Source organism: Schistocerca americana, chromosome 4, assembly GCF_021461395.2.
Source record: "Schistocerca americana isolate TAMUIC-IGC-003095 chromosome 4, iqSchAmer2.1, whole genome shotgun sequence".
Lineage (NCBI taxonomy): Eukaryota > Metazoa > Arthropoda > Insecta > Orthoptera > Acrididae > Schistocerca > Schistocerca americana.
Window position 1 is genome coordinate 98,139,316 of NC_060122.1, and position 24,609 is coordinate 98,163,924.

The following is a 24,609-nucleotide window of genomic DNA, read 5'->3' on the forward strand; positions in this document are numbered from 1 at the left end:
ATAGCACGAGCCAAAACCGCATTACCAGAATCGATAGTGGAGTGTTTATGTGGCCAACCACAAGCACTACTGGGAAATCTGTCCATAGAAAAGCAGGTGTGATCGTAACAACTGTGCACTGCCAGATTCTTTCTGCCATCACGTTTGAATTTCCCCATCTCTCCATCAACAGCAATGATTATTCAAGCTTATGTTTTAGCAAACAGGAGGGGGATGGGGGGAGGGAGAAACGCATCGGTTTAAACGCCCAACGTATGTCGCAGTCATTACAAATGGGGCGCAAGATCATAGTGGACTATATCATATTTTAGAAAAGTAATCAGATTTTTTTTTAAACCGTGAATCGTCCTCGTTTTAAATCTCTTCAGCAGTTACAGACAGCGATGGAGACATTGTTTCAAGTACTGGTAGCGATTCCGCGGGATTTCTTCTAAAACGGCTTGCAGTTCGTTTATTATGATCTTCCTAACATTATCCAAAGTTACACTGTTTCAAGCAGTATTAAGCCAGAGGGAGAAAAATGCGCCACAGGGACTTATGTACGGCAAATAAGGGTGTGACGAACCGCAGAAACGTTACTTTCGGCCAAAAGTTCATTGATGGAGATTGTCGTGTAAGCTGACTGGGAGCATTGATGCGCTGCAGTATCCAGGTGCGTTGTTACGCCCTGTCCCGTACATGCCAACATTTTTATGGGTGTTTCAAGAACTTCTCGTTGAAAAATTTGATGAAGTGTTTATCTTGAAAGCACTAAATTCTTCTTACACAGCTGTAAACAAGAACGATTTTGGATTTGGTCATTTTCGTTTTCTTGGGAAGAGATAGTTTGAAGTATTCTCCGCCCTAGGAATTAGATACAGACCTACATTAGTCTGAGCATTAATGGTAGACTTAAAGTCGCCAAAAATTCGAAATGATGCATTTGGCTTCTTAACTACTACTATGGGCGTTACCCGGTGGCTAGACAATGCTGGTGACATTACTCCCATTCTTTGCGATCTAGCTCCACTTCAAATGATTGCGGAAGGTACTGGACGTGCTATACAAAACTTAGGCATTGCTGTATTGCTTGAAGGATACGTGAGCCTGGAACACTCTTGCACAGCCTAATGTAGGTTCAAGCAGTTGCTTATATTGCGCATACAAGATCTGGTTCTGTGAATGGAATCGCGGTTGAAACGTGAATCACTTGGTATCGAATTTAGAAACTAAAAACCAGAAAAGCGTGTAACACAAATGTGGTGTCACCGCCAGACACCACACTTGCTAGGTGGTAGCTTTTAAATCGGCCGCGGTCCGTTAGTATACGTCGGACCCGCGTGTCGCCACTATCAGTGATTGCAGACCGAGCGCCACCACACGGCAGGTCTAGAGAGACTTCCTAGCACTCGCCCCAGTTGTACAGCCGACTTTGCTAACGATGGTTCACTGTCTACATACGCTCTCATTTGCCGAGTTTAGCATAGCCTTCAGCTACGTCATTTGCTGCGACCTAGCAAGGCGCCATATTCTAGAAGAAAGTATTCTGAAATGATAAAATTGTGAATCATATACCGTCAAGAGCGACGTTCATCATAAATGGATTAAAGTTAAGTATCAACTAGCTACGTCCGCTTTCTGAATTCTAATTCCTTGTCATGTTCCAGACCTTACGTCAGTATAGTTCTTCCCTCCTCACGCCAGCCTGCGTGAGCTAAAACGTGTGCATTTCGGCCTCCTCTAGTAACACGGTGTTGGCTCTTCTGCAATACCACAACAAAAATGATAATTGTCGTGCAAGGACGTTAGTTACAGAACGACGTTTTCATACTTTGCTTGGACCACGGTCTGACCCCATAACTGGACCAACTCTCCATTATTACGTAATCACTCTGCAATGAGGTATCGCAGCTGTGGGGATGATGATGATGATGATGATTTGTGGGGCGGTCAACGTCGTGGTCATCAGCGACCGTACAAAGTCACAATGTTTCCAGTTCCGGTCTCGCTCTGTCTCGAATGATGGTGAGAACGACATAAACACCCAGTCCCCTGGCGGAGAAAAACCCCGAGCCTGCCGGGAATCGAACCCGGGACCCCGTGATCCAGAGGCAGCAACGCTAGCCACTTGACCACGAGCTGCCGGCCAGCTGTGGCGAGCCGGTGTGCTAGAACATGTCAGAGATACGGCCGCGCCTGTGTCCGACTGGCATTCTGCCGTCGTTCCATTAATTTCCAGCTTCAGCATGAACTTCTGCATCCCGTCTGTTGGCACCGGCAAGACAGCGTGCAGTGCGACCGTGCCCGGCGGCCAAGGCGGTCACTGGCTAGATGCCCCGGTTTGCGGCATGTAAAACGGGCGACGTCATGGTATGGGCATTGACTTCGCTCATGCCTTAGGCAGTGATCTGGACAGTAACTTTCCTGGGACTCTTTGACGACGACGCTGGGACGCTGAACAAAGCGCTCCCGTTTGTGCGCGTCTAGCAACACCGAGGGCGGTGGACCGCTGGCCATTTCTCTAAGTACTGAATCCGCCTCGCCGGACTAGCGGGTGATTGGTTACACAGTATCACGTGGACTGGTCGTTATCAGGTGATCGTAGAACACAACAGCGGCTACCACTGCTAAGAAATTTGACACCAGACGTATCGTGAAGCAGCTGGCGCTGATGCTGTTACTTCGTCAGCTTTGGCAATTTTCGGCGCATTGTTCAGGGTTGGATCAAACGACACTAAAGCCTTCGCACTAACTTCTCTTCCAGAAGCTAGACATATAATAACATCATGGATTAATAATTCTGCATGCAATGCACCACGCTGTTTATAGGAGAGTCAGACTTACGTGCTATGCCTTGCAAGTCAGCAGCCCAAGCTTCATACGTTTGCTGACGCTGCTTCATTGGCTACATTTGATGAGCGTAATACTCACTCAGCACAACGCAAACATTTTTGTGTGACTTTTGTAGAAGTCTTTTTCGAAGACTGGATTTCTTTCTCTTAGGTTACATGACCATTTTAGATATTTATCAAACAATAGCAGGATTTATGAGCTCATCCCCTGTAACCCTGTTGGGATGATGGTTGCGCTACTATCGTGTTACTATATCTTCAATAACTGACCGTGGTACTGTGCCATGTTCAGGATTAACATTTCCTGTGTATTCGAGGCGTCGAGTTGTTGGCCTCAGCGCTTCTATCTTTTCAAGTAATTTCCTAGTGATGACGTTTCATCATATCAGGCAGAGTGGTCATATTTAGTTTCTCACGCATGTTTCGAGTGTGAGTCCAGCGTGTTGCCTTCAAAGTAACTCTCAAACACCTGTTCTGTTTGACCTGGAGTATTTTAATTTTTGGATAGTATGTAGTTCCGGTAGTATGGCTCTGTAGAGGCGAATTTTTGTGGAGGTGTTCATGAAGGTGCTGGATAATAACGGATACATAGAACATGGAGTCTCCTAATTAGCTTCTCATTCTTCGCTATTACGTTTCGTTTGAAAAGTAGATTACTGTCTAGTATGACTTCTAGATAGCGTAGATGAGTTGTCCACTGAATTTCTGTTCAGTTTGTGTTCAAACGATCTCTTAAGTTGGGCCGTTTCCGAATAAACATGACAGCTTGTCTCTTGTCCGCATTTGGCTTAATCATGATGGCGGCAGCCCATTGTTCTACCAACGCCAGTTGTCGATGAAACAACATACACTGCAATGACTGGCAGGACACACGACACAAGATATAAACAAAATGTCAGAGCATTTAATTACGGTACGAACCATTCGACATTTGCATATCATCCAAAACAAGAATACCATACACAAAGCAATATTGAAAAAGATATGCATATCATTAGAATCAGTAAAAAAAGACACCTCCTCCTTCTCCAAGAAAATTTCCAGAAACAGAAAGCATTAACAAAATAAACAACTGCTCAATGACCAAATAAATAATGGAAACCAGACACTATATAAAATAACTGAAGATATTACATGAGAAAGAAAAGAACCCTTTCCACCCTCTCATACCCAATTACCCCTCACCTCTCCCAATTTCATTTCACTTCTTGCTACTTCCTCCTCACCTAATACTCCAACTCACTCTCTGTCACACTCCTATGCACTTATTGTCCACTCATCACAGCTTCTCCCTCCCGCCATCTACGAAAGACCCACTCCATCACTATTCCTTCGCTACTCTCACACAGCATATAAACACACAGCAGCATAATTAAATATAACTGCACACATACAATTAACTAAAAACAAAAAAAGATAATAGGACAAATCAGTGGTAATATTATATTGGCAACACTAAAAAAACACTATTCCTTCGCTACTCTCACACAGTATATAAATACACACCCCCCATGAACCATGGACCTTGCCGTTGGTGGGTAGGCTTGCGTGCCTCAAAGATACAGATAGCCGTACCGTAGGTGCAACCACAACGGAGGGGTATCTGTTGAGAGGCCAGACAAACGTGTGGTTACTGAAGAGGGGCAGCAGCCTTTTCAGTAGTTGCAGGGGCAACAGTCTGGATGATTGACTGATCTGGCCTTGTAACACTAACCAAAATGGCCTTGCTGTAATGGTACTGTGAACGGCTGAAAGCAAGGGGAAACTACAGCCATAATTTTTCCCGAGGGCATGCAGCTTTACTGTATGATTAAATGATGATGGCGTCCTCTTGGGTAAAATATTTCGGAGGTAAAATAGTCCCCCATTCGGATCTCTGGGCGGGGACTACTCAAGAGGATGTCGTTATCAGGAGAAAGAAAACTGGTGTTCTACGGATCGGAGCGTGGAATGTCAGCTCCCTTAATCGGGCAGATAGGTTAGAAAATTTAAAAAGGGAAATGGATAGGTCAAAGTTAGATATAGTGGGAATTAGTAAAGTTCGGTGGCAGGAGGGACAAGACTTTTCGTCAGGTGAATACAGGGTTATAAATACAAAATCAAATAGGGGTAATGCAGGAGTAGGTTTAATAATGAACAAAAAAATAGGAGTACGGGTGAGCTACTACAAACAGCATAGTGAACGCATTATTGTGGCCAAGATAGACACGAAGCCCACACCTACTACAGTAGTACAAGTTTATATGCCAACTAGCTCTGCAGATGATGAAGATATTGATGAAATGTGTGATGAGATAAAAGAAATTATTCAGGTAGTGAAGGGAGACGAAAATTTAATAGTCATGGTTGACTGGAATTCGGTAGTAGGAAAAGGGAGAGAAGGAAACATAGTAGGTGAATATGGATTGGGGGACAGAAATGAAAGAGGAAGCTGCCTGGTAGAATTTTGTGCAGAGCATAACTTAATAATAGCTAACACTTGGTTCAAGAATCATAAAAGAAGGTTGTATACATGGAAGAATCCTGGAGATACTAAAAGGTATCAGATTGATTATATAATGGTAAGACAGAGATTTAGGAACCAAGTTTTAAATTGTAAGACATTTCCAGGGGCAGATGTGGACTCTGAACACAATCTATTGGTTATGAACTGTAAATTAAAACTGAAGAAACTGCAAAAAGGTGGGAATTTAAGGAGATGGGACCTGGATAAACTGAAAGAACCAGAGGTTGAACAGAGTTTCAGGGAGAGCATTAGGGAACAATTGACAGGAATGGGGGAAAGAAATACAGTAGAAGAGGAATGGGTAGCATTGAGGGAAGAAATAGTGAAGGCAGCGGAGGATCAAATAGGTAAAAAGACAAGGGCTGGTAGAAACCCTTGGGTAACAGAAGAAATATTGAATTTAATTGATGAAAGGAGAAAATATAAAAATGCAGTAAATGAAGCAGGCAAAAAGGAATACAAACGTCTCAAAAATGATATTGACAGGAAGTGCAAAATGGCTAAACAGGCATGGCTAGAGGACAAATGTAAGGGGTAAAATAGATACTGCCTACAGGAAACTTAAAGAGACCTTTGGAGAAAGGAGAACCACTTGCATGAATATCAAGAACTTTGATGGAAACCCAGTTCTAAGCAAAGAAGGGAAAGCAGAAACGCGGAAGGAGTATATAGAGGGTCTATACAAGGGTGATGTACTTGAGGACAATATTATGGAAATGTAAGAGGATGTAGATGAAGATGAAATGGGAGATATGACACTGCGTGAAGAGCTTGACAGAGCACTGAAAGACCTGAGTCGAAACAAGGCCCCCGGAGTAGACAACATTCCATTAGAACTACTGATAGCCTTGGGAGAGCCAGTCCTGACAAAACTCTACCATCTGGTGAGCAAAATATATAAGACAGGCGAAATACTCTCAGACTTCAAGAAGAATATAATAATTCCAATCCCAAACAAAGCAGGTGTTGACAGATGTGAACATTGCCGAACTATCAGTCTAATAAGTCACAGCTGCAAAATACTAATGCGAATTCTTTACAGACGAATGGAAAAACCGATAGAAGCCAACCTCGGGGAAGATCAATTTGGATTCCGTAGAAATGTTGGAACATGTGAGGGAATACCGACCTTACGACTTATCTTAGAAGAAAGATTAAGGAAAGACAAACCTACGTTTCTAGCATTTGTAGACTTAGAGAAAGCTTTTGACAACGTTGATTGGAATACTCTCTTTCAAATTCTGAAGGTGGCAGGGGTAAAATACAGGGAGCGAAAGGCTATTTACAATTTGTACAGAAATCAGATGGCAGTTATAAGAGTCGAGGGGTATGAAAGGCAAGCAGTCGTTAGGAAGGGAGTGAGACAGGGTTGTAGCCTATCCCCGATGTTATTCAATCTGTATATTGAGCGAGCAATAAAGGGAACAAAAGAAAAGTTCGGAATAGGTATTAAAATCCATGGAGAAGAAATAAAAACTTTGAGGTTAGCCGATGACATTGTAATTCTGTCAGAGACAGCAAAGGACTTGGAAGAGCAGTTGAACGGAATGGACAGTGTCTTGAAAGGAGGGTATAAGATGATCATCAACAAAAGCAAAACGAGGATAATGGAATGTAATCGAATTAAGTCGGGTGATGCTGAGGGAATTAGATTAGGAAATGAGACACTTAAAGTAGTAAAGGACTTTTGATATTTGGGGAGCAAAATAATTGATGATGGTCGAAGTAGAGAGGATATAAAATGTAGACTGGCAATAGGAAGGAAAGCGTTTCTGAAGAAGAAAAATTTGTTAACATCGAGTATAGATTTAAATGTCAGGAAGTCGTTTCTGAAAGTATTTGTATGGAGTGTAGCCATGCATGGAAGTGAAACGTGGACGATAAATAGTTTAGACAAGAAGAGAATAGAAGCTTTCGAAATGTGGTGCTACAGAAGAATGCTGAAGATTAAGTGGGTAGATCACATAACTAATGAGGAGGTATTGAATAGAATTGGGGAGAAGAGGAGCTTGTGGCACAACTTGACTAGAAGAAGGGATCGGTTGGTAGGACATGTTCTGAGACATCGAGGGATCACCAATTTAGTATTGGAGGGCAGCGTGGAGGGTAAAAATCGTAGAGGGAGACCAAGAGATGAATACACTAAGCAGATTCAGAAGGATGTAGGCTGCAGTAGGTACTGGGAGATGAAGAAGCTTGCACAGGATAGAGTAGCATGGAGAGCTGCATCAAACCAGTTTCAGGACTGAAGACCACAACAACAACAACAATAAATATGCAACAACATAATTAAATATAATTGCACACATACAATTAACTAAATACTAAAAAACATTATAGGTAAAAGACAAATTAGTGGCAATATTATATTGACAACACTAAAAAACGCTATTCCTCCGCTACTCTCACACAGTATCTAAACACACAGCAACATAATTAAATATAATTGCACACATACAATTAACTAAATACAAAAAAATATTATAGGTCAAATTAGTGGCAATATTACATTGGGAACACTAAAAAACACTATTCCTTCACTACGCGCACACAGTATATAAATACACAGCAACATAATTAAACATAATTGCACACATACAACTAACTGAATACAAAAAAAGATTATAGCTCAAAGACAAATTAGTGGCAATATTATATTGGCAACACTACAAAACACAAATCACAATACATACTTAGAAGTATAAAAATAAACAGGAAAGCGTGGTGTACGAAAAAGTGAGCTATGAAAAACGTAAGGAAAGCATAGTTCTGCCGAGAAACTAAAAATTTAACTACAAACATCAGCCTGCAATGAAGAAAACACCAAAGATGTGCTAGCAGATAGCTTTTCCCGATGTAGGCGAGAAACCAAGAGGAAATCACAGTAAGTAAAAACCAATGTACTGTTATTGAACTGTTTTTCAACCTTAAAAACAAATCAAATTGTAATTATTTTTAAGTATAGGTCACTGATAATGCTTAACCTCAATAAAACGAAACGTATCTGGTGGAAAAAAACACATATTTTCCTGTAGTTGTACCGACAGAAGGAAAATGCTCTCAAGAATTGTAAAGCAACTACAGACAATATGGCCACACAAAGGAAGAATTGTAATCGGATTTGTCAAGCATTCACTCTCCAGCTACTTGTGAGTAGGACTGCGTCATTCGCAAATTGCGCGATACAAACTGGGAATTGTCGGCATCTCGTTGACACACGAGATGAACAGCGTTGGCGACGACACCGACCCATGAGGAATTCCCTTCCCAAATCTTTTGTGCTGGACCGCTGATTATCAACTTTAAGACGCAGCCGTCTTTCTATTAGGAATCTGTTCACTAGTTTAACCAGACAGTCTCCGTTATGACTCCGATATTGTTCAGTTTCATAACAACTTTGTTCTTCCTGGCTCTGTCATATACGTTATTGACGTCCAAGAAGAGCGCTACGATGCAACAAGCGGTGTTCATATTATATGCTATGAATTTGGTCGGTCTTAGAAGATGGGGTTCTGGATGATACTATGTTCCGCCGGTGGCTGCCGTAGTCTGTGGGGAATGACTCGCTCGAACACTTTTGACAGTCTGGCCTGTTGTTCACCAGATGTTTCGAGTCTTTTCCCGGCTTCAGTATAGGCACAATTCATGAAACTTTCCGTGAATATGAGAAGTAATTAGCTAGGAAACAGCTGTTGATTATCCTCGCAAGTAGTAAAAGTGGATCCGAGACATGTTTTGTAATTGTTCATTTGATACGCCATCAGGGCTAGGCGCGAAGTTGATGCCTAAACTCTTAATGATTTTTCGTATCTCATCAGTTGTCTTAAGCGAGGCTGTGTGACTTGGTATGCAGTGTTCCAGCTGTGACCCTACTTATATCCTCCACCCCACTTCGAAGTCCTGCAGGTTGAGTGTTTTCTCGGTTTCGTACATCGTGACAAACAGTTCCGTCTTATGCAGGGGACAGAATGTGAGACTTTTCGGTCCTCCCAAAGCTAACTTTGGCGTCTTAGGATCCCATAAGGTTCGGACTATTACTAGATTTATTTATTACTAGAAGACAATTTATTACTAGAAGAAAATAAGAGTATGTTCTTGACATTCAGGGTCAGCTGTTTGACTTACGTTGCAGCGAAGAACAAAACGACATAAATAGATTCCAACATTTCGTTTGCCTCGTCGAAGCAAGTGTATGGCTGAGAGGCAGGCGATGGTGCTATGGCTGAAGACTGTTGCTGGTTTCCCAGTAGTTCTAACAGCGAGTCAATCCTGCTGCTGTTATTACTGTTGCTGTTGTTGAGTTGGAATTCCCACTGATTTTATTGCTGTTGCTGTTGTTGCTGTTGCAGCTGCAGCAGGTCAGGATCTATACCTCACAGTAAATACATGTGCTATGAGGAAGTCCTCGCCGCCAATCTTCCATCCTACTCGCCGTAGGAAAAGCACAGTTTATGATCACTCATACTGTTGGTGACGCAAAGACCGGCAACAATTACGCACTTCCTGTGGCCGATCACAACTGAGTTCACGAAGTAAACGGTTAGCCAGTGGCAACGCCCAGAGTGTTGCTTAAGTCGTCGTGAACGACTACGAACAGTCCAGGGAGCGTTCTGAAGCGAAAAAGTAAACATAGGCAAGATCAATCACTCAGCTATCAAATTCCTGTGTGGAAGGATTTACAGAATAGCGAGAACTCCAAACACGTGTGAGCCGCGATATTATTTCAAGGATTGCGTCGCGTCAGTGGCGACGACGTCCTCTGTAGGAGAAAACAGCAGCCGTGGTGTAGGGTCCGAGTATCTCTCACCTTTCTCTCAGATTGATTGTCAGGCGGGACATTGCAACCGAATTACAGTCGCATAGTTCTGATGGCATCATCTAGGAGGGTAAGGTATCATGGAGATAAAATAGTCCCCGTTCGTTTTTTTGTGTGGGGAATACTCAGAAGGATGCTGTCGTCAGCAAGAAACAAATTTAATGTCCTATGGATTGAAGTGTGGAATAGTACATCTCTCAATCGAATTTGTAGGTTAGAGAGCTTAGAAAGGGAAGTTGGTAGGTGGGAGTTAGGATATAATGGGAACTACAGAACGCTGTTTCAGAAAGGAAGCCTTTTTAATTCTGTAAAAGGTGAACAATGATCAATTTATTTTTAAAAAAATCTTTATAATAAAATTCTTTTATATTCTATCTAAATTTATTTCCTTTAAAGTTTTTTTCAAAAGACTCAGTCTCATTTTTACCTGTTTTATCTTTAACTGGAATAACCCAGGCATATTTTGAGATAACATCAGTTATAGATAATAAATATTTGTATCCTTCCTATATTTTCGAAATTCCTTTTAAAGTACCTGAATCCATTTCTACTAAACTATTTGCCATAAAACATCTAGGCCAAAAAAATAATATTTGTGCTTATAAATTTTTTTCTTATCAGTTCATGTGATTCAATAATAATTTCTTCTCAAACATTATTATTAGACCATATTCGAATACTTACAATTTTTTTACAAACTTACTTTTTTTTACAGACTGAACAAATTCCTTCAATTCTTCATCTTACATTCTCTGTTGATATTCTGTTTGGATGATCTGTACCAGTACACTTTTTATGTTGTAGTGTGCAAATATTAGTATCTGAAAGATGATTAATATTATTCATTTACATATAGAAAAATTATTAGTAATTTTTAATTAGTTAATCACCATTATGTCATGTGTCTATTTTATTTTCTAAAACATATATTTTATTATTATGAGTAGATATGGATTTTTCATTAACCACAGTTGAATAAACTTCACAGTTTTCATTTTGTGTTAAATTCGTAGTCCTTTATCGCTCTTTATTGTTAAAAAAAGTCTTTGTAATATTGTAAATATATTTAATTGTTGACAATGTATTCTGTCACTCTTTTCATGTTTTCTCTTCATCAGCATCAACTTTAAAAACATGTATATTCGTTCTTATACCACAAAATTCTTCCATTATTTTTCCTTTACATTCAACTTTAATTTTTTCTAATACTTTTTTTTACCTTGAGGAATATTATAAATATTATGTTCAAGATAATAAGTAGTATTCAAACAATCGATGTTTGAGTTCATATTTTCATAAAAATTTTCTGTTTTTATACTATGGATATAATTATCAGTATCTTGAAACAAATTTCAATATTTTCTCCATCATTTGCTTTCATTATAGTGAAAATTACACATTATTTCCTTCTATATATCAAGTATAGCCATTCCAATATAATCAGGAGTATTAAACAAAATTTTAGTTTTATTCACATAAACAGCAATTGAATTTTCATTAAGTACTTCCCTATTTTCAAAATTTGGTTTAGCTATAAATTTATCACTTTTGTTTGCATTTGAAACTAATTTTGTATCTACTCTGTTTCTAAGAATTTCTGTCGTTTTTCCAAGAACAGAATTATTAATCAATTTATAAAAATCTTTTTCAAAATAATTTATTGTATTTCATTCTTATACCTGTATTTAAATCTGTGTGTATTTAACCAATCATATTATTCAAATTTCAAAAATTTATGAATGTTCGTTATTTTCTTTCCTCGAGACAGATATTGTCTAAGTTTTTTATAATGAATGAAATAATTATATTTATTACCTTAAGTAGTCAATAATTTTTTCATTACTTCTAGGTACGATTTTATTTTCGGTTGGTAATCGGAAATACTTATATAAATCATGTAATTCTTTCAGTTGCTCTAAATCAACTTCAAAAATACGTCCAATTTCAAATGTGTCTGAATTTGCACTTATTTTTTGTTTTAGAATCAAAATTGTTTGCAACATCCCATTCATATCCACTGTATGGCAGATTTTGCTCATTCTGTTACCATGTAAATTATTTACATCTAAAAATGCTAAAAAATTCGATATATTTTTATCGAAATTTTATATATATTGAACCTTTTGGCTAACATATTTCTTACAATATTGGGATATATCAACTCTCATTCCATTTTCAATCATTGAAATCATATATTCAAATAATAATTCAAGTTGTTGATAAGTCACTTTTAACATCGCATCCCAAGATGAACCAAGTGCCATAAAATACCATGATGGATCTAAATCATAAGTTTTTATAAATAAAAATCAGTTTTTCAATATAAATGATGAGTTTCAGCAAGATATTTTGTTTACATTTTTCCCAAATTAATTTAACATAATTATACTCTTCATCACTTATTTCATACTATTTCAGTTTTTTGTAAATTTCCCCTTTTGCTGCATGTTTTCTTTATTAATATTTGTGCCAACTCTCCATATAATCTTAAGGATAAATTCCTTTTTAGTTATTAAATTTTTTAGTTCCTATTCTGAAACAAAATTTCTAGTATTTTTCATTTGAATCTTTTTTTAATTTGAAGAAAGTTTATATGGACTTCAAGGCAAAAATTTAAATATATCAATAAACCTCATTTTTAAATGTTCAGTTTGTTTACGAAAACTTATACATCTATCTACATCATTTGGCATTAAATCTGGTTACATACCAGATCTTTTACAAATAAATGGTATTCATATCCTAATAACTTAAATAAATTGTCAGTTTTAGATTATATTTTTTACATAATGGCTTCATATGTTTTTCTGTTAACTGATCATGAAGACAATATTTTTTATTTTCTGATATATAATATTTTTTACATAAAGAAGATTTTTGAGATTTATTATGTCTACTGTTGCTAGTGATCTCATTTCTTCAATTTTAGAATAAATTTCGCCAATTTTTCAACTTCTTTTTTCATATGTTCTATAAATATTTTGTGACTGGTAGACCCTCTATTGTTCTACTGTTGCTAGTGATCTCATTTCTTCAATTTCAGAATAAATTTTGCCAATTTTTCAACTTCTTTTTTCATACGTTCTATAGATATTTTGTGACTGGTAGGCCCTCTATATATAACTGGAACTTTATAATGTGCCTTTACATAGTTAATATAATAACAAAAACCGTTTTCTTCCTGTTTTTGATATTTCATAGTTATATTCTTTTTGGATTTGGTTGACAGTTATGCATTTTTACTAATAAGCGACCAAAATCGGCATAAATAATGGAAGCAACTTTGTTGGTAAATGTTTAATTCTTAAATAAAATATATTTGCCTTTTTAGGTACTTCTTTTTGTTTGATTATCAAATGAACACATCTTTGAATGATCATCAAATGTTTCTTTATTATTAAAATGTAGTAAACACACATAACAAATATATTTCTATTCCTTACATTTTGAGATTTGATTTACATGGCAGATGCTCTAGCCATCTGTGCCACCAAGGGCACAGAGAATAGTGTGACTGCAGGGACTTCTCTCTGACATGCTTCCTGTGAGATCCACATACACAACTTAGTGTCCCGTACGATATTCATAAAGTTCCTGCCCATTATACTCATTATTCGCGGCTTTTTGCCGATACCCTAAGAGTTCAGGCATTGTTTGTGCATCTGCACAGAAGAAGATGGTCAAATAGCGATTATTTAAAGTATTTTGACGTTCATAATTATCTGATTATAGTTGTTACATGAATTTAGATAAATGACCAGAAGTAAATTCATCAGAACCTAATATTTTTTCAGTATTATAACATAAATCATTTTTCTAAAGTAATTAAGTGCTTCTCTTGGAATATTGTTGTCAAATGAAACAAAAACAATTCTATGTTTCTCGATTTATAATAAGAAATCCAATGAATATGAACATTATTAGAGATCTCTAAATTAATTGTATCTGATTCAAATTTTTTTGTTACATCAGGTAATTCATCAATCATAAAAACGGCCCTAAAATGATAAATTTTTAATTCTTCAGCAACCTTTCTAAACGAAATTTGATAAATATATTATATTTATTATACTATTTTGAAATTTTCTAATCTAGTTCCTCCCTTATTCATTGCTAAATAATGTCTGCTTTGTTCTTCCAATTATTTATCATATTTTTGTTTAGTGTGAGCAGATGATGTATTACCTGCTTCACTGCTAGCTAATTAACCAAGTATTGATCCCATTATTAGTCCAGAGCATGTTTCTTTACTATATGTTCAATAATTCCCTTCATAGTGGTGATATCTAATGTAATAAATTAGTTCCCATCACGTTTTGTGTTTCCCTCTTTTTTTGGGAATCACTCAAAAAATTCTCAATTATAATAATGCCAATAATACTCTCAATTGTTTATTTTTTAGTTTATTTTTAAATTGCTTAGTTTTACTTGGCAACAAAGTATAATCTATTGTAAAATTGTTTATTTATGTAGATACAAAATCTTTTCTGAATTAATAAAATTAATATTTTTGAAAAAATTGTAAAGATATTTTTAAAATGTGTAAATTACCTAATTTAAAAACGTCTAACTCCTTTTATTTAAAAAATTACTAATTCCTATTCAAAATTGAAATATGGTAGAATAACCATAATCAATCAATCATAATTTTTGTCAGTTGTACTTGTTCCTGAATCTTGAAATTATTATCAATAAGAACAAGTGAAGGAAAATATGAGTTATAAATTAATGCAGCACCAGATATTAGTTCTGTTTCTTCATGAGAATGATCATATTTTACAAAAAATCCATCAGCTAAATTAACATGATTATTAATTGATTCAATACAAATTATTTTTGGTAATTGTTAGCAGTACTTTTTCTTTAGTTGCAATAGTATGATAATTAACTTCCAGCAATACTGATTTTTATAACCATATATAATTTAACAGCACTTTTAAGAATAACTTCATTTAAAATTTTATCTTGTTTGATATGTATATTAGGTTCCTTAATATGAATATTTTTTAAAAAATCTGTGAATGTATAATGACCAACAGGAATTTTTATTGTTTCTCCATCACAATAAAACATTAATTTTTGTTGTAATGTGTAGCATACAAACTAATTACACCACCTTTTTTATAATCATCTTCTACAGGTACAATTTATCTTTTTTTCAGTATTGACTATAATTTATTTTTAAAACATCATTTTTAGCATAACTGAATCAAGAAATATATACAATACCTAAATAAGAATTTGTGACCAAAAATTAAAAATCAACATGGTACATTTTCACCAAATTCTATTTAAGGTGTAAAGATTGAATCAAGTGGTTGTGGAAGACCATAATAACGATTGATAATTGTATTTTAAATCAGGGATGGTCAAACTGGGATAAAATTAATCATTTAAATATTAATTCTAAAAGTTAAATCAGGGGAATACTCACAATTTATAAAAGGATGCGAAAAACTTGAATATAAAGTGAGTTGCTAGAGTTGCTAGTTTTAATGAAAATAATGATGAAATTATACCATTAGATGAATGTAAAGATGAGTGAATTGTTTTATTTGATGATTTTATTCTCAACAATCTAGATACAGTTGTAGAATACATAAAGCAGTACATTGTGTTTCTTTAGCTCAAACATATTTAAAAACCACAACAATTAGTAAGAGTAAATGTAAATATTTTAAATATTTCTAAACAAGAAGACACAAATATGTATCATATGTATCATGAATTTGTTGGTAGCGTCTTTAAATCTGATAAATTTAAAGAAATGTGTATTAAAATTTTGGATTTATTATGTAAAAAAATTAATAATGGAATACATGGAAATAAAATTAAACATAGATGTTAAAGATTAAACATAAATATTAAATGTGAAAAAAACATCATTAATATTTTTATGGTTAGTAAAAGTCTGCAAAATATGTTCTAGAGGTTGTTAAAAAAGTGAATCGAAGGATAAAGGAACAACAAAAAGTAGAACTATAAAAATGAAGAAAACAACCTGGAACCAAACATGAAAAATACAGAAAAGAAGATGAACCCGTTACTGATACAATGGAAGATATAGGAGATATAGTTTTAAAAGTAGCTGAGAAACTAAAGAAGTTGAAAAAGAAATTGTTCCTTATCATCAGCAAAAACATTTAATGATATAACATCTGTCAAACAATATGACACAGATTTTACTTTACACAAATCAGAAATACAAGATTTAGTGTATAAATATGAAGATTTTAAAAAAGAAAAACTTAAAAACGTTCAAATACAAAAAAATTAATGTAAGTGAAAGAATACTAGACTGTATCAACTACTGTGAAGATACATTTTTTGTTTAAGATCTTGTTGGCACATTTGTATATATTGGAACTGACAGTAAAATTTGATGGTTTTATGTTAACAGTTGCATTAAAACATATAAAAATGCAGATGGATTAATCAATCTTTTAACTAAAAACAAATAACTGTAGATGATATGAATAAAAAATTCGAAACCATTGATTTATTAACTTATGCAGACGTAGTGTGTAATTCAGGTTCATGATATACTGAGAATAATCTAAATAACACAAAATTAAGTAAGGTAATAAATATAAAATTTTGTTAAAGTAAATTGTCAATGTTTATTTTTCAGAAGAAACCACCACTAAATTTAGCATCAAGTCAATATGGAAATGTAGTGAAGGTTTAATAAAAACATACAGAAAAATAATTTGAATGTATTTGGATGGATGATGTTTGCCAGTTAATATGTACATTAGCAATACCATCGAAAATAATTACCAGAAATAGAAGTTATTATAATCAAAATGTTGGAAATACAAAAATTTTAACAAATAAATTTTGTGATTTTATTATTAAGAATCCAAAAGGAATTGCCTCCTTTAATTAGATTTTTGAATAGTTGACCTCACACATTTTGGAAATCAGAGAAATACGGAACAGTGTTAGTTAATAATTTCATTAATTAATTGCCTTTTACATGCATATTCCTCATTATAGTTATTGCGGTCCAGGAGCAAAATCAGAAGAACGATTAGCTAGAGGCAATAAAGTAATAAATTTACTTGATAAAGTTTGTAAAACAAGTAATACTGCATATAGAAATGATAAAAATTTAGAAAAGACAAGCAACAGATAAGGCACACACATTAACAGCAGAAGAAAGAATGTATGGCTAAGATCCTTCATTTGGTGAAACATTAGGAGCCACAGCAGTTTGAGGAATAATGTTAGTAAAACGTAAGTTAGCAACTGGCCTTGATAATAATGATTGGATATTACAAATGTTTTAATAAGATTTTTATAGTTTTTATAAAATTTTAATCTTTATGAAATTTTTAATTATAATCAATTAGATGATTCTATTTAATATTTGTAAAATTTTAGTTTTCATACATGAAAATAGTTGAAATATATCAATTTTATTCTTTTCTTGTTAGTGAAAAAGGTAAAGATAATTTAGGTAATCTTAATAGAAATTAATACAAGTATTGGAGATGGTTTGGGTCATCCAAATCATGCCAGTTCTGTATGAGATGGATCAGATTACCCTACATATGAAGGAGAATCATATGAGAAGTTAATTGATAATTCTGTTTCATAATTGTTTGATTTTTGTATCCGAAAAATAGGAAATGATTGAGCTGTGGTAAAATTTGCTGTTTTGAAGAGCGCACTGCCAGCCAGAGTGGCTGTGCAGTTCTAGGTGCTACAGTCTGGAGCCGGGCGACCGCTACAGTTGCTGGTTCGAATCCTGCCTTGGGTATGGATATGTGTTATGTCCTTAGGTTAGTTAGGTTTAATTAATTCTAAGTTCTAGGTGACTGATGAGCTCAGAAGTTAAGTCGCATAGTGGTCAGAGCCATTTGAACCAAGAGTGCACCGCAGCGTGTAGTGTAAAGCAGTCGCCTTCCGTTTCTGGTGGTGGCGCCGCAGCTTTGGTGTCTCCCTCTGGTGGGAAAGGGGAAACGTTGCCTGTTCACGTGTATTTAGGGGCTGCTGCAAGCTCGCCAAGGAGAGGTGGAGCCAAGGAGGCAGTCTGTCAGTTTGGGTGAGGCTAGTTGGTTGGTCAATCGGAGTGAGTCTGGGTCAGTCTCATGTCACCAGTTGCTGGTGTGTCTCTAATTCGCATTTGTGTGGCAGTTAGTGTCTGTCTGTATGTGTTAGGCCACCAGTCTGCTCGAGTTTGTTCAGGCAATGGGCATTAGTGGTTGGATCGATCAGTTGGTTGGTCGCGCACCGGGCACGAGATGACTGGTCCATCTTGAGCGTTGGCGCATGTGAGGTCACCACGTCAGGCCAGTGGGCCGTGCCATATTGCAAGAGGTAGTGGCTTCGTGGCTGACATGAGAGCAACAGGAGTCTACCCACGACAACAGACTGGCTGGTGCGAGCTGCGACGCTGTGAGACGGGAGATCGAAGCACCTTCCTGCGTCCATTGAAGCGGCTGGCAGCGGACGGTTCAGGAGAGCATTTTGGGGGTGCTGCGCCAGGTCTTTGCCAGGTTTATTAGAAGTTAAGTGATTCGTGACATTCTGTTTTATTTACAAAAAAAATTTATTTGTTCCATCAGTTACCCATTGGCAACTACTTCCATGCTCACATAGTGTGATTAAATGCCTTAATGTTCTTGATGAATTGCTAGTAAATAAAGTCAGTTCCTTAAGAAAAGGTTTGAAAGTAAATTCATAGTTCAATAATATTTTATTAGGAATAGAACATGGTTTCATTTCTTCAACAGTTTTGTTAAATTTTACTTTGTCTTTTTCTATTACAATTTATTAGAGGGACAAATAATTAATAATGGTAAAATAAAAAGTAAAGGGAATCAAGTTCTTTATCCAATAGAAATGTTTGGTGTTTACTAAATATTTTAAAGAAATTATGTCGAAAGTAGATTTAACAGTAATTTATAGTCCTGGAGATGCTATTGGTAGATGGTCTGATAAAAATGAAGAGATATTAATAAACAAAGGAAAAATTGTTATTGAAAATATAAAAATTAGAGTACCTATTGTTAAATATGATCCTAATTATGAAGTAGAATTAGAACAAGAAAGAGTAAAAATCCTAAAATCCTAATATCTTTCTTTTAATTACAAACTATATAAATCGGTGGCCTGAGTAATAAAAATAATTTTGAGACAGATATAACAAATCATTATAATTCAGAAGAGTTTGAAGTGCCTTATTTTATTTTTCTTCTTTTTAAACAAAACGAAAAATAATCAATTGGTTGATTTATCTTTACATGACAATATTACATTCTAAAACATTCGTTTAAAAATGGGTGAACTGAAATTTTTCCTCAAGAAATGTGGTATTCAGGTCTGGTAAATGATTTTTTTAAAGTTTATGATTCATTTCGTGATTTTAAACAAGTAGAACAATTGAAAGGAGATACCATATAATTTCATTACAAATCATCATGTTTGTACTAAAAATACGTCTAGAACATTAAATTTTGTAGCAGATCAAAGAACTATCTAGTTTTAGTATTAATTTTCTACTGATACTATAGCTTTTGTAATCTTATGAAAAAATAATTTACCTTATGATATTGAACATAGTATATTAACTGATAATAATAAAACAATTTTCATATTTATCTGTTGGTGACCGAGTGAGAAACTCCTAAAAATAATGTATAAATCTCTATATAACTTTTTACTACATTTGGAAAATTGGAACGACCACACTTTTTTCAGTAAATCATAATTGTCACAATAAAAATATAATAAGTTATCATGATTTTTATGGTGATACACAATTTTCTTACAGACATAAAAAGGGAGAATTTGACATTTATTTTCAAATATCTATAATTTTATCTTTATTAGTAATAATAAGTTCCCAATAGTAAACATCATACACTTCTACTTTCTTATAATTGGTACCCTTATTTTGTTTCTTGCTCCTCAAATGTTCTATAACTTAGTTTAAAAGTATTTTTGTAAATATAACACTTAAAAAGTCTCTCCCTTGTTTTATTATTGCTTTCAACCAAAGTATTTTTACTAAATTTAAATTCATTCTATACCTTTGTCATATTATTTATTTGTTATAATATATTAGATTTTGAAAAATGGAAAATAAGTTAGGAGAGATAATTTATGAGATATTTTTGTAATTTATAAGGAAAAATAACATTTGATTTAAAAATTGAAAAATTAAATTAAGAAATTAAAAAACCAAAAAATTAAAAATTCATTAAATAGTTGTTTATATATTCAATATTTAATCTAGAAAAATTAATTTTTTGGTGGTTCCACTTTTGTTCTCTTGCTGTTGCCTGTTACGGTCGCAGGTTCAAATCCTGTCTTGGGCATAGATGTGTATGATGTTCTTTGGTTAGTTAGGTTTAAGTAGTTCGAAGTCTAGAGGACTGATGACCTCAGATATTAAGTCCCATAGTACTTAGAGCAATTTGAACCATTTGCTGTTGCCAATCTATATTTTATATTCTCTCTACTTACCCCATTATAACTTATTTTGATGTACAATTAGCAAAACTCATATTACCCTTTTCCTAACCTAGTTCCCTCAACACTGTCTGCCTTGATTCGAGTATATTACCTATGTTGATATTCATTTTACGATCTCCATCTTCAAAGATACATTGTAGGGTCAGTACTGACTAAACGAATCTGGTCTTACCGAGCTTTGGTTTCTACCCGATTCTACGTTCATTACTAAATAATTTGCGACAGTATTTTCCAATCCTGACTTATTAAACTGACAATTTGGTAGTATCCACACCTTCCAGCACATGAATTATTAAATTCATCTTGTTGTCTCAGGGCATTCCCTCTGTATGATATATGTAGCATACCAGTTGCAACAGTGTTGTCCTGGTTGCCTCCCAGGAGGATCTCAGTAATTCTGAGGGAATGTTGTTTGCTGCTGGAGATTTGATTTCACTTAGGTCTTCCAGTGCTGTGTTAAATCCTTCTCGCAGTATTAGATATACCAACTCATCTCCATCTGCTGGGTGCTTATAAGTAATGTGTAGCTACTCAGGGATGTCCAGTGTGAGCTGTAATTATCAAATGGCAGCAACAGTTGTTTGATGTTCTAATGAACTAATATAGAAGAGATTTATGTTGGAAAAAATTAGTGCCAATTTTCCACACCAGATGCAAATCTGGCGCTGTGGATGCAAAAAAAGACATATGGGAATGTTTCTATATGTAATGGATTCTGAATGTGACATGGGCAGAAAAGGTCAGACAAATGATGAAGGTACGAATGTTGATTTTATTATTAACCGCCACTTACAGAATTTGTTCAACATGAGCACCAGAGACGTTGACGAGATGCTGCATCCATAAAATGATGTGACCAACAGTTGTTTGCATCAATTTCGGTGGAATCTGAACAGTGTGCTCCTGTATACTGGCCGTCATAGTAGGTAGAGACCGAAAGTGTCTCTGGTAAACGCGATCTTTTAGCTATCCCCAGAGCCATAACTGATATGGATTCAGATCAGCTGATCTTGTGGGCCATAAATCTGGTAACATCTGGAGGGAGATAACTTATTTGTGGAAGATTGCATTAAGCAGATCTTTCACTGGGCAATCGATGTGAGGTGTTGCCCTATCTTGCACGAAAACAGTGGTTTGCACACAGTTCCACTATTCCAAAGCAGGAATCACAAGCTATACAAGGAGGTCTCGATAACATGCAGTCGTCTTGACATGCCTGACAGGTCGTCTGGGTGTATCCTCTTCAAAGAAGAATGAATGTGAAGAAAGATGCTTGTTAGTCCACACCAGTCACATCCGGTGACTGCAGTGGCTCTTTCTGCTCAACAGGCGGTTCAACAGTATCCCAAATTCGGCAGTTCCGTGTATTCATTGCACCCTGTAGTGTAAAATGTCATTCGATAGAATATTGCCTGGTCACCTATCATCAACTTCGATCCATGCCAGAAACAGAAGAACTGATTCAGAAAGTGCTTCAGATATTGATGTTTCAGTTGCTGCACCGACTGGATTTCGTGCAGGTACCAGTGTAAAATAGACTGCAAAACTTTCTGTACTATTGACCATGGGATGGACAATTCTCGCGTTACTGCATGAATACTAGCACTACCTGGGGGACATGCTGCATGGTCAGGTACAGCAACCTCATCAACAGCTTTCACTGGGATAGGACGCCTTCCTCTTTGAGGTGCCACACTAAGCTAACTCATGTTTTCGAATTTCATTATTATCTTCTGCAAACCATTTAATGACGTCGGGCCTGTTCTCAGACCTTTCAGTTGGCGATACTCTCTCAATGCAGCACTGTAATTGCTGCAGTACACATACGAAAGTTTCACTAACAGTGCACGGTCCCTCTTCTCTACAGCCATACTCTCGTTATAGCTTGTCAAATGACAGATGGATGTCATACTGTCATATAAACAGTGTGCAATTCTGGATTTGAACATGATGGCCACAACTGGAACTAATGTTTTTTTTCATTGTAAATCGGGTCCGTATCAGTACAATAGCGTATCTATCAAATTTCACCGCCATTCGGTAATTACTGCCAACAGAGGACATCTATGAGTAGCTGCACTTTAATTACAACCACGCGGTACAAATAGCAGAATTCGTCTACCAGTCATTTCGTAATGCAGTTCCCTCAGCATCGTCCGATATCATTCGACTACATAACATATGTTGATCTTTATCTTACGATCTCTTTTCATGACACTGTCCATCTGCCAAGATGGGGGGGGGGGGGGAGGGCGAGAAAGACGGGATGGACCATTGAGTGAGTAACATTATATGAGTGTTTGGCAGGAGATTCAAATTGAAAACATTCAACTTTTATAAACGGAATTGAATATTTTTTTGTCCGATCGAGTAATAGATGCTCACTTCTTCGTCCACACTGATACTTGCTTTGGATCGCATGCTTGGTAATCTCCAATGCTTGCGTTCCTGAAGGCCAAATCGTGCAAACAGACCTTCTGAAAAGCGATCCCAAAAACTCCTAGCGGATCATACTAATGAAGACCACAGCTGCTAGGAATGCGCAGGGTGCACTACGTACTGGAGACTGCATATTTGTCATGAGTAAGGCACTGATAGAAGTAAAGGTGTATGAATGGACCATGATATCTAGGTGGCAATGTGTTCAGGGGTGGCTGCATACATTTGCGCATGCACATTTGTGTCAACAAACCTAAACTGTAGGGCTACTGTCTGCTGCAGCCTGTCAAACAGAAACACCAGCCACATAACACAGTGCACTAATGCATAGAAACAACGTTTGTTCAGAATTACGAGCAGCTTTCACGGTAACGTGTGCAGTGTTGTTTAAATCGTGTGGAGCAGAAACACTGATAATGAACAGGGTTTAGACCAATTAAACAGCCTTTGTATATAACCAACGTTATTTTTGTTTTTGGATACTGCTGCGAGGCTCGTTCTTCATGTTACAGCGGATTGTGGCTGTCACCTATTAAATTTTAAAATGCAGGAAAAGGTTCAAAAAGAGCCTTATTTTAGAAGACAACCAGTAACCCCCCCAACTCTTGGTTATTTAAGAAAATTGAACTCCCATATATAAACCCCCCCCCCACCCCCCATGAACCATAGACCTTGCCATTGGTGGGGAGGCTTGCGTGCCTCAGCGACACAGATAGCCGTACCGTAGGTGCAACCACAACAGAGGAGTATCTGTTGAGAGGCCAGACAAATGTATGGTTCCTGAAGAGGGGCAGCAGCCTTTTCAGTAGTTGCAGGGGCAACAGTCTGGATGATTGAATGATTTGGCCTTGTAACACTAACCAAAACGGCCTTGCTGTGCTGGTACTGCGAACGGCTGAAAGCAAGGGGAAACTACGGTCATAATTTTTTCCCGAGGGCATGCAGGTTTACTGTATGGATAAATGATGATGGCGTCCTCTTGGGTAAAATATTCCGGAGGTAAAATAGTCCCCCATTCGGATCTCCGGGTGGGGACTACTCTGGAGGACGTCGTTATCAGGAAAAAGAAAACTGGCGTTCTACGGATCGGAGCGTGGCATGTCAGATCCCTTAATCGGGCAGGTAGGTTAGAAAATTTAAAAAGGGAAATGGATAGGTTAAAGTTGGATATAGTGGGAATTAGTGAAGTTCGGTGGCAAGACTTTTGGTCAGGTGAATACAGGGTTATAAATACAAAATCAAATAGGGGTAATGCAGGAGTAGGTTTAATAATGAATAAAGCAATATGAATGTGGGTAAGCTACTACAAACAGCACAGTGAACGCATTGTTGTGGCCAAGATAGACACGAAGCCCACGCCTACGACAGTAGTACAAGTCTATATGCCAACTAGCTCTGCAGATGACCAAGAAATTGAAGAAAGGTATGATGAGATAAAAGAAATTATTCAGATAGTGAAGGGAGACGAAAATTTAATAGTCATGGGTGACTGGAATTCGACAGTAGGAAAAGGAAGAAAAGGAAACGTAGTA